At 36.6% G+C, this 12369-nt stretch overlaps 1 pseudogene; it reads right to left on the reverse strand.

Annotated features, from left to right (window-relative positions):
• Positions 1-9815: 9815 nt before the first annotated feature.
• On the reverse strand, positions 9816-11040 carry LOC107970996 (L-lactate dehydrogenase B chain-like; annotated as a pseudogene).
• Positions 11041-12369: the final 1329 nt, after the last annotated feature.

Below are 12369 nucleotides of genomic sequence, written 5' to 3' on the forward strand. Positions count from 1 at the left end.
CTCAGAGCTCTTAAGATTCTTTCCTTTGTCTTAACTTTGGACAACCTGATGACAGTGTGCCTAGGCAAAGATCTTTTGGGGATGAATTTCACAGGTGTTCTTTGTGCTTTTCTTGTTTGCATGCCTAGGTCTCTAGCAACACCAAAGCAGTTTTCCTCCATTATTTTTCCAAATATGTTTTCCAAGCTTTCAGAATTCTCTTCTTCCTCAGGAACACTGATTCTTCTTCTTCTTTTTTTTTTTTTTTTTTTTTTTTTTTTGAGATGGAGTCTCACTCTGTCACCTAGGCTGGAGGGCAGTGATGTGATCTTGGCTCACTGCCATTTTTTGCCTCCTGGGTTCATGCCATTCTCCTGCCTCAGCTTCTTGAGTAGCTGGGACTACAGGTGCCCACCACCATGCCCGGCTAATTTTTTGTGTTTTTAGTAGAGACAGGGTTTCACCGTGTTAGCCAGGATGGTCTGGATCTCCTTACCTTTTGATCTACCCACCTCAGCCTCCCAAAGTGCTGGGATTACAGGCATGAGCCACCACACCTGGCCTGATTATTCTTAGGATTGGTTATTTAACATAATTCCAGAGTTCTTGAAGGCTTTGTTCGTGTTTTCTTATTATTATTTTTTTGTCTTTGTTAGCTTGGGTTAATTTGAAGACTTTCTCTTTGAGCTCTAAATTTCTTTCTTCTAAATGTTCAGTTCTATTGCTGAGACTTTTCAGAACATTTCGCATTTCTAAAAGTGTGTCCAAAGTTTCCTGAATTTTTTGTGAAGTCTGTGAAGTCTGTAAGCCAGATTCAAGCCCTCCCCTGAGTTCTGGCCAGGAGGCTTCTCACCTGGTTCAAACTGTTACAAAGTTTAGGTAGAGAATTCCTTCTGCCTGTGGAATTTTACCCCCTGCTCATCTGGACACCCTCCTGATGGATCCCTATGGTACCAGGCAGGAATGGGCTGCTTGGGGAACCCGCGAGCTCCCATGGCCTTTTCACTGCTTCCTCTACCCCTGTATTTCGTTCGGTTCAGCTCTCTAACTTGATTTGGCTCCAGGTAAAGTCGGAAACTTCTCCTGCAAACAGACCTTCAGCTTCTTCAGTGGGTGTGTGCATTTGGGAGAGGAGGGTCTCCCTTTCCCACTTCCACAATTAGGGCACTCACATTATTTGGGGTGTCTCCTGGGTCCTGTAGGGGCAGTTTGCTTCCTTCAGAGGGTCTGTTTATCCTCTCAGGATTGCTGGTTTGTTCTTTCAGTCGATCTGGAGCTAAAATTCACAGTACAAGTCTCCACATGCTGCTGTGTCCACAGCTGCAACCTAGTTTTGCCTCCTATCCACCATGACCCACTCATGCATGTGTCTTTATAATAGAACAATTTAAATCCCTTTGGGTGTATACCCAGTAATGGAATTGCTGGGTCGAGTGGTATTTCTGTCTTTAGATCTTTTAGAAATCGCCACAGTGTCTTTGACAGTGTTTTCACTAACTGACATTTCCATCAACAATATATAAGCCTTCCTTTTTCTCCAAAACCTCACCAGCCTCCTTTATTTTTTGACTTTTTGATAATAACCATTCTGACTGGTGTGAGATGGTAACTCATTGTTGTTTAGATTTGAATTTCTCTAATGATTAGCAATATTAAGCTTTGTATTATATGATTGTTGGCTGCATGCATGTCTTCTTTTGAACATCGTCTCTCTATGTTAGTTTTTTATGAGGTTGTTTTGCTGTTGTAAATTTGTTTAAGTTTCTTATATATGCTGCATATTAAACTTTTGTTTAATCCATTGTCTGCAAAAATTTGTATCTAATTCTATGGCTTTGAGTGAATTTCTTAGTCTTGATTTCTAATTTGATTGCACTGTCCTTGAGAGATTGTATGTTATGATTTCAGTTTTTTGGCATTTGCTGAGGAGTGTTTTACTTCCAATTATGTAATCAATTTTAGAGTATGGGCCATGTGTCAATCAGAAAAAATGCATATTCTTTTGTTTTTGAGTGGAGAATGCTGTAGCTATCTTTCAGGACTTTTTGATCCAGTGCTGAGTTCAAGTCCTAAATATCTTTGTGAATTTTCTGTCCTGGTGATCTAATATTGTCAGTGAAGTGTTAAAGTCTCCCACTATTATTGTGTGAGAATCTAAGTATTCCTGAGGGTCTTCAAGAACTTGCTTTATGAATCTAGCTGCTCCTGTGTGATAAATGTTTAATCCAACAGCTCCAGAATGCACATTTTTATCTTCAGCACATGAATCATTCTCAAAAAAGACCTTATGTCAGGTCACAAAACAAGTCTTAAAACATTCAAAAGCATTGAAATAATATCAAGCGTCTTCTCTGACCTCAATAAAGGAAAACCAGAAATTAATAAGAATAGGAATTTTGGTAACTATATAAATACCTGGAAATTAAACTGTATACTTCTGAATGATCAGTGGGTCACTGAAGAAATTAAGAAGGAAATTGAAAATTGTTTTGAAACAAATGATAATGAAAACACAATATATCAAAACCTATGGTGTACAGCCAAAGCAGTACTAAGGGAAATTAATAGCTATAGGTGCCTACATCAAAAAAGAAGAAAAATCTCAAATAAAAAATATAATGATAAAACATAAAGAACTAAAAGTAAGAGCAAACCATATCAAAATTAGTAGAAGGAAAAAATGTAGACCAAAGAAGTAATAAATATAATTGAAATGGAGAGAAGGATAGAAAATATGAATAAAACAAAAAATTGTTTTTGAAATGTTAAAAAAATTGACAAACCTTTGGTGAGGCTAAGAACTAAAGCAGAGAATATGCAAATAAATACAATCAAAAATGAAAAAAGAGACATTACAACAGATACTTCACAAATTCAATGGATTATTAGTGCCTACTATGAGCAACTATATGCCAATAAGTTGGAAAATCTAAAAGAAATGAACAGTTTCCTAGACACATACAACCTATAAAGATTGAACCAGAAATAAATCTATAACTTGAACAGATTTATAAGAAGGAATGAAATCAAAGCTGTAACAAAAAGTTTCCCAGTGAAGAAAAGCCTGGGAACAGATGGCTTTACAGCTGAATTTTTCCAAACATTGAAGTAAAAATTAAAAACTAATACCAATCCTACTCGAACTGTTTGGAAAAATAGAGGAGGAAATATTTCCAAATCTCTTCTATGGGACCAGTTTTACTCTGATACCAAAACCAGAAAAAGACACATCAGAAAAAAGAAAACTATAGGCTAATGTTACTTATAAATATTGATGCAAAGATCCTCAACAACTACTAGCAAACTGAATTCAACAGCATATTATTAAGAGCATTCATTATGACCAAGTGAGATTTATCCCTGGTATGCAAGGATCATTCAACATATGCAAACCAATTAATGTGATATATCATATCAACAGAATGAAGTATAAAAACCATATGATTATTTCAATTGATACTGAAAATACATTTGATAAAACTCAACATCCATTCATAATAATAAAAAAAACCCTCAAAAACTGGGAGTGGAAGAAACATACCTCAACACAACAAAAGACATACATTACAGGCTGACAGTTAGTATAATACTAAATAAAGAAAAACTGAAAGACTTTTTCCAAGATCTGGAACAAGCCAAGAATGCCCATCTTCATCACTGTTATTTAACATAGTACAGGAAGCCCTAGCTAGAACAATGAGTCAACAGAAAAAATAAAGGACATCTAAATTAGAATAAAAGAAGTCAAGTTATTTTTGTTTGCAGATAATATTATCTTATATATGAAAAACCCTGAAGATTTTACTAATAAACATTGGAATAAATAAACAAATTCAGTAAAGTTGCAGCATACAACATCAACATACAAAAATCTGTAGCATTTCTATATGCCAACAGTGAACAATCTAAAAACAATTTAAAAAGTAATTCCGTTTACAATAGCCATACATAAAACTAAATACCCAGAAATTAAGCAAAGTAGTGAAAGATTGCTATAATGAAAAGTATAAAACACTGATAAGAGAAATTGAAGCGGACAGAAAAAATAAAAAAATTCTATGTTCATGGATAGAAAGAATTAATATTGTTAAAATGTCCACACTTCCCAAAGCAATCTACAGATTCAATGCATTTTCTATCCAAATATTTCAGTTGCTTCTAAGTGCAAAAACATCAATTACTTTTGCACCAACCTAATATCAACTATATTCTTCACATAAATAGAAAAGCTACTATAAAATTTTTATGAAATCATTAAAAATCCAGAATTGTCAATGTTATCCTAAGCAAAAAGAATAAAATGGGAAGAGTCACATTATTTGACTTCAAATTATATTACAGAGCTACAGTAACCAAAATAGCATGATCCTGCCATAAAAACAGACACATATACCAATGCAACAGAATACAGAACTCAGAAACAATTCCATGCATTTTTAGTGACTTCATTTTCAAGAAAGGTGCCAATAGCATACACTGGGGAAAAGACAATCTCTTCAACAAATAGTGCTGGAAAAACTGAATATCTATATGCAGAATGATAAAACTAGACACCTATGTCTCACCATATACAAAAATCAAATCAAAATTGATTTAAATTTAAGACCTCAAAATGTGAAAAATTAGTATAAGAAAACTTTAGGAAAAGTTTCCAGGGCAAAGGTAGGGGAAAAATTTCTCAAGCAACACCCCACAAGCACATTGAACCAAAACAAGAATTGATAAATAAGATTTTACCAAGCTAAATAACTTCTGCATAATGAATGATACAGTCAACAAAATGCAGAGACAACTTAAGATTGGAGGAAAATATTTTGAAACTACTCATGTGACAAGGAATTAACAACCACAATATATAAGAAGCTCAAACAACTCTATAGAAAAAGTCTAATAATCCAGTTTAGAAAATGGGCAAAAGATTTGAATAGACATTTATCAAAAGAAGACATACAAATGCCAAACAGACATATGAAAAGTTGCTCAACATCATTGATCATTGGAGAACTGCAAATTAAAACTGCAATGAGTTATCACCTCACTCCAGTCAAAATGCCTTATATTCAAAAGGAGACAATAACAAAGGCTGGTGAGAATGTGGAGAAAAGGGCACCTTTGTACACTGCTGGTGGAAGTGTAAATTAATACAACCACTATGGAAGACAGTTTGAAGTTTCCCCCAAAAACTAAAATTAAACTACCATATGATACAGCAATCCCACTGCTGGGTATATACCCAAAAGAAAGGAAATCAGTATATTGAAGAGATATCTGGAGAAGTGGGGCCATGATGGTTGACTTGAAATAGCAGAGATCAGAGACTCCCATCAATAAGAACTAAAACAGTGTGTGAATCCTGCACCAGCAACTGAGGTATCCAGGTTCTGTCATCAGGACTGACTAGATGGCTGGGATGACCCACAGAGAGGAAGAAAGAGCACTGTGGTGTGGTGGCACTTCTGAGAGCCACATGGGGCAAAGAAGCCCCCAACCCCCAGCCAAGGGAGGCAGTGAGTGAGTGTGCTACCCAGCCTGGGAAACTGTGTTTTTGCACAGTTTCTGTGCAAAAGAACTGTACAACCCATGGAAATAAAGATCCTACTCATGAGCCCATGCCACTGGGGCCTAGGGTCCCAACAATGGAGCTGTGCAGATTCTCAACAGCCACTCAGCTAGAATCTGCTTAAGCCTGCTGAGTTCCTTGGCAGAGGGGTGGCCATCATCACAGCTGTTGCTGCCTGCTGTCTAAGCCATCTGAGTTCCTTGGGGGAAGGGTGGCAGCCAACACTGGGACTGCTAGCTGCCTAACACACTAAGCTTCTAGAACTGGGGAAGAGCGGCAGCCATCTCTATAGCTCCAGGTAACACTTTTACCCTGCTAGAGCCAAGGGTGCTTGATTGCCAGGTCCCAAGATGTATTCCCCACAGCCCAACACACCAGCTGTGGAAGACTGCAGTCAGAGTGCCTCTTCTGGTCTGAACCTGAGCAATCCCTCCTCACTGGGTGGGGCCTCTTAACACTGCTTTAGCTGTGTCCGAGAGATTCTGGTACATTGTCTCTTTGTTCTCATTGATTTCAAAGAACTTCTTGATTTCTGCCTTAATTTTATTATTTACCCAGGAGTCATTCAGGAGCAGATTGTTCAATTTCCATGTAGTTGTGTGGTTTTGAGTGAGTTTCTTAATCCTGAGTTCTAATTAGATTTCACTGTGGTCTGAGAGACTGTTTGTTATGATTTCAGTTCTTTTGCATTTGCTGAGGAGGAGTTTACTTCAATTATGGGGTCTATTATAGAATAAATGCCATGTATGCAGCACTGAGAAGAATGTATATTGTATTGATTTTGGGTGGAGAATACTGTAGATATCTATTAGGTCCACTTGACCCAGATCTGAGTTCAAGTCCTGAATATTCTTGCTAATTTTCTGTCTCATTGATCTGTCTAGTATTGACAGTGGAGTGTTAAAGTCTTCCACTATTGTTGTGTGGGAGTCCAAGTCTCTTTGTAGGTCTCTAAGAACTTGTTTTATGAATCCGAGTGCTCATGTGTTGGGTGCATATACATTTAGGATAGTTAGCTGTTCTTGTTGAATTGATTCATTTACCATTATGTAATACCCTTCCTTGTCTTATTTGATCTTTGTTGGTTTAAAGTGTCTTTTGTCAGAAACCAGAATTGTAACTCCTGCTTTTTTCCACTCTCCATTTGCTTGGTAAATTTTCCTCCATTCCTTTATTTTCAGCCTATGTGTGTCTTTGCACATGAGATGGGTCTCCTGAGTACAGCACACTGATGGGTCTTGGCTCTTTATCCAATTTGCCAGTCTATGTCTTTTATTTGGGATATTTAGCCCATTTACATTTAAGGTTAATATTTTTATGTGTGAATTTTATCTTGTCATCATGATACTAGCTGGTTATTTTGCACACTAGTTGATGCAGTTTCTTCATAGTTTTATTGGTCTTTATAATTTAATGTGTTTTTGCAGTTGTTGGTACCAGTATTTCCTTTCCATATTTAGTGATTCTTTCAGGAGCTCTTGCAAAACACACCTGCTGGTGACAAAAATCCCTGAGTAGTATTCCATCATATATGTATACCACAGTTTCCTTATCCAAAGTTAAGACAAAAGAAAGAATAAAAAGCACAAAGTAACCTATAAAGAAAAGTCTATCAGATTAACAGCAGATTTCTCAGCAGAAAGCCTACAAGCTATAAGAGATGGGGGGCTGGTGACTGTCAAGATGGCCAAATAGGAACAACTCCGGTCTGCAGCTCCCAGCAAGATCAATGCAAAAGGTGGATGATTTCTGCATTTCCAATTGAGGTATCTGGCTCATCTCATTGGGACTGGTTAGACAGTGGGTGCAGCCCACAGAGGGTGAGCAGAAGCAGGCTGGGGTGTTGCCTCACCCAGGAAGCACAAGGAGTCAGGGAACTCCCTCCCCTAGCCAAGGGAAGCTGTGAGGGGCTGTGCCATGAGGGGTAGTGCACTCTGGCCCCAGATACTATGCTTTTTCCACAGTCTTCACAACCCACAGACCAGGAGATTCCCTTAGGTGCCTATGCCACCAGGGCCCTGAGTTTTTAGCACAAAACTGGGCAGCCATTTGGACAGACACCAAACTACCTGCAAGAGTTTTTTTCATAACCCAGTGGCGCCTGGAATGCCAGCGAGACAGACCTTTTTAGCCTTCTTAAAGAAATAAATGCCAGTCAAAATTTTATATCCTGCCAAACTAAGTTTCATAAATGAGGGTGAAAAAAGTCTTTCAAAGATAAGCAAATGCTAAAGGAATTTATCACCACTAGATCAGCCCTACAAGAAATATTCAAAGGAGTTAGAAGCATGAAAGCAAAAGGATGATACTCATAATCATAAAATCACATGTAAGTGCAAAATTCACATCCTATAAAGCTGTCACAAAATGGAGACTATAAATTAGCTAACTAAAAACACTATCACAAAAAGAAAATCTCACTGATACCAATATTAACTCTAAACACACCTGGTTTAAATGTTCCACTTAAAAGATATAGACTGGCAAATTGGATACAATGAAAAAGAGTCAACCACCTTCTACCTACAAGAGACACAGAAAATGGCTAAAGGCACCTACAGATTTAAAGTAAAGATGTGAGAAAAGATATATCACATACATGAAAAAAAGTAACTAGGAGCAGCTGTTCATATATCACATAAAACATAAAACAAACTGTAAATCAACAACAGTAAAAAAAGGACAAAGGAGAGCCTTGTATAATGATAAAGTGGTCAATAGAACAAGTACTCTAAATATGTATGCATTAAATACAATAGCACTCAGATTCATAAAACAACTACCACTAGGCTTAAAAAAAGAAATGAACAGCAATAAAATAATAGTGGGGGACTTTAGCACCACACTGACAACACTAGGCAGAGCATCAAGGCAGAAAATTAACAAAAAATTATAGTTAAACTAGACTGTTGACCAATTGGAACTAATAGACATTTACATCATTTACAGAACATTCTACCCAGCAACTGCAGAATACACTTTTTCTCATCTGCACATGGAACATCCTCCAAAATTGGTCCTATCCTTGGCCATAAAACAAGTCAATAAATTCAATAAAAAGCAAAATTCTATCAAGTATCATCTTGGACCACAATAAAATAAAATTAGAAACAATTCCGAATGGAACTCTCAAAACTATACAAGTACACTGAAGCTAAACAACTTGTTCCTGAATAACTTTTGAGTAAACAACAAAATTAAGGCAGAAATAAAACAAGTTTTTTAAATGAACAAAAATAGAGATACAACATAGCAAAACCTCTGGGATACAGCAAAAGTAGTGTTAAGAGGAAAGTTGACAGCATTAAATGCCTACATCAAAGGCATAGAAAGATCTCAAATGAACAACTTAACATTGCACCTCAAGCAATTTGAGAAACAAGAACAAACTAAATACAAAGTTAGCTTAAGAAAAGAAGTTACAAAGATTATAGCAATAATAAACAAGACTGAGACCACAAAAACCGTGCAAATTATTAACAAAAATTTGTTCTTGGAAATAATAATGAAATTTATAGACCACTAGCTAGATTAACCAAGAAGAAAGAGAAGATTCAAATAAATATTAGAAGAAATAATAGAGGTCACAATAGATTCCACAGAAATACAAAATGATCATCAGAGACTACTATGTACATTGCTATGTGCACAAACTAAAAAATCTAGAGGAAATAAATAAATTTCTGGAAACATAAAACCTACCAATATTGACCAGGAAGAAATAGAAAAAAATAAATTCATTGAGATAGTGAGTAGAAGGATTGTTACCAGAGGCTGGGAAGGGTAGGAGGGGGTTGGGGAGGATGTAGGGATAGTTAATGGGTATAAAAAAATAGAAAGAATGAATAAAACCTAGTATGTGATAGTACAACAGGGGGGCTACAGTCAATTATAATTGATATTGTTTGTATGTGTGTTCCTATCCAAATCTTATATTGAAATATAATCCCCAGTGTTGGAGGTGGGACCTGGTGAGAGGTGATTTAATCATGGGGGTGGACTTCTCATGAATGGTTTAGCAGTATTCCCCCTTGGTACTCTCATAATAGTGAGTGAATTCTTGTGAGAGCTGGTCATTTTAAAGTGTATAGCACCTCTCCTCTCACTCTGTTGCTCCTGCTTTCACCATGTGATGTTACGGCTCTCCCTTTGCCTTCTGCCATGATGAGAAGCTTCCTGAGGCTTCCTCAGAAGCAGATGATGCTATGCTTTCTGTACAACCTGCAGAATCATGAGCCAATTAAACCTTCTTGCTTTCCCTTTTTTTTTTCAGAAACACACTACAATAGTTAATTTTATTTGTTCAAGAACTCATACTGCAAGCATTAAACCAAGCATAGGCTTTGATTCTGTGAGCCCAAATTCACGTTGAAGAAGATCAAAGCAAACTGGGATCCAGTAAATGGATGAAAACTAAAGGCTCAGAGTTAATCACATTGTAGTTTTTAAATTTCTACAGCCTAGAGCTCAGTAGTCACAGGTCTTTAAGGTCCTTCTGTATGTCCCACGGGGTATCTGTACTTTTCTTGAACTGAGCAACCTCATCATCCTTTAGCTTCTGGTTGATAACGCTGGTTAATCCCCGGGCATTGAGGATATATGGAAGGCTCAGGAAGACTTCATTCTCGATGCCATACATCCCCTTTACCATTATTGACACGAGATGAATCCTGGATAGATTTTTCAACATGGATTCAATGAGATCAGCCACACTTAATCCAGTATCCCAGTGGGTATATCCATTTAGTTTGTTGACTTCATAGGCATTTTCAACCACCATCTTATGCACTTCTTTCCAATTTTCACTATCATTGTCAGTTCCTATTTCTGGATTCAATTCCTGGAGAGAAAAACCTGTCACATTCATGCCAATCCACACAGCCACACTTGAGTCACTATGTTCCCCCAAAATCCTTCCATGGCAGCTGCTGGGATGAATGCCAAATTTTTCATCCATAAGGCAGTGAAATCTAGCAGAATCCGGATTACATCCACTTCCAATCACATGATGTTTGAGTAATCCACTTATTTTCCAGGTAACATATGTAAGAATGTCCCCTAGGTTGGAAACCACAATTATGTGCAATCAGAAGTGTACTTGACAGTTTGAGGAATAATGAATTTGAAGACATTAACATTTTTTCTGCACCAAATTGAGACGCCTCTCCCCCTCTTGCTGAAGGACTCCTGCAGTTACCACTACAATCTTATAACTGGCAGTCACAGAATAATCTTTATCTGCCACAATTTTAAGCGTCTTGAGAAATAAGCTCTCATGCTGCAGATTCATCATTTCTCCTTTAAGCTTATCTTCCAAAACATCCACAAAAGCAAATTCATCAGCCAGAGATTTTCCCAGAATGCTGATAGCACACGCCATACCAACTTGTCCAACACTCACTACAGTGATCTTATTGTTTTGGACTGTTGCCTCTTCTTCCGCAACTGGTACAATGAGTTTTCCCTTAAGAGTTGCTATTTTGCACAGGAGAGAGAAGGCTCTGGAAAGTGCTGTAACAGCGTGTGGAGGAGACAATGTCAGCTGTGTCAAAACCTTCTTTATAAATTACCCAGTCTCAGGTATTTCTTTATAACCATGTGAGAACAGTCTAACACAGTAATTTAATTGCACATTTTAGAATAACTAAAAAGAGTTATAATTGGATTGTTTGTAACACAAAAGATATATATTTCAGGGAATGGATGCTCCATTTTCTATAATGTGATTATTATGCATTATGTGCCTGTACCAAAACATCTAATTTACTTCACAAATATATACACCTACTATGTACTCACAAAAATTAAAATAGATAATTAAAAATAGAAGCAGAAATCCTGAACAGACCAATAATGAGCAATTAAATCAAATCAGTAGTAAAAGTTTTCAACAAAGAATACCAGGACTAAACAGATTCATAGCCAAATTTTGCCGGATGTACATGCAAGCTCTAGTACCAATTCTACTAAAACTATTCAAAAATACTAAAGAGGAGAGATTTCTCCCTAACTCATACTACAAAGCCTGTATCACTCTGATACCAAATCAGGCAAACACACAATAACAAGAAAGAAAACTACAGACAAATATCCACGGTGAACATAAATGAAAAAATCCTGAGCAAAATACTAACAAGTCAATTCCAATAGCACATCAAAAAGATAATACATTGTGATCAAATGGATTTTCTCCCAGAGATGCAAAGATGGTTCAAGGCATACAAATCAATAAATCAATCACCACATAAACAGATTTAAAAATAAAAACCATATAATCATCTCAATAGATGCAGAAAATGGATTCCACGAAGTCCAACATTCCTTCACGATAAAAACACTAAAAAACCAAACTAGACATTAAAGAAACGTATGTCAAAATAATAAGAGCCTTATATTACAAACCCACAGCCAACATTATACTAAATGGAAAAAGTGGGGAGCATTTTCTCTCAGACTAAAACAAGATGAGGTTGTGCACTCTCACCACTCCTATTCAACATAGTTCTAGAAATCCTACAGAGCAATGAGACAAGTGAAAGCAATAAAAGGCATTCAAATAAGAACTTAAATCAAATTACCTATTTTTACTGATATGATTTTATACCTAGAACACTCTGAGGACTCCACCAAAAGGCTCTTAGAACTGACAAAATCTGCAGTCAAAGTTTCAGAATAAAGAATCAGTGTACACAAATTAGTAGCATTTTCATACACCAATAACAATCAAGCTGAGAACCAAACTGAGAATGAAATTTTATTTACAATGGCCTTAAGAAAGCCAGAATACATTTAAGTAAGAAGGTAAAGTCTCTACAAGGAGAACTAGAAAT

This window comes from Pan troglodytes, chromosome X, assembly GCF_028858775.2.
Source record: "Pan troglodytes isolate AG18354 chromosome X, NHGRI_mPanTro3-v2.0_pri, whole genome shotgun sequence".
Taxonomy (NCBI): Eukaryota; Metazoa; Chordata; class Mammalia; order Primates; family Hominidae; genus Pan; species Pan troglodytes.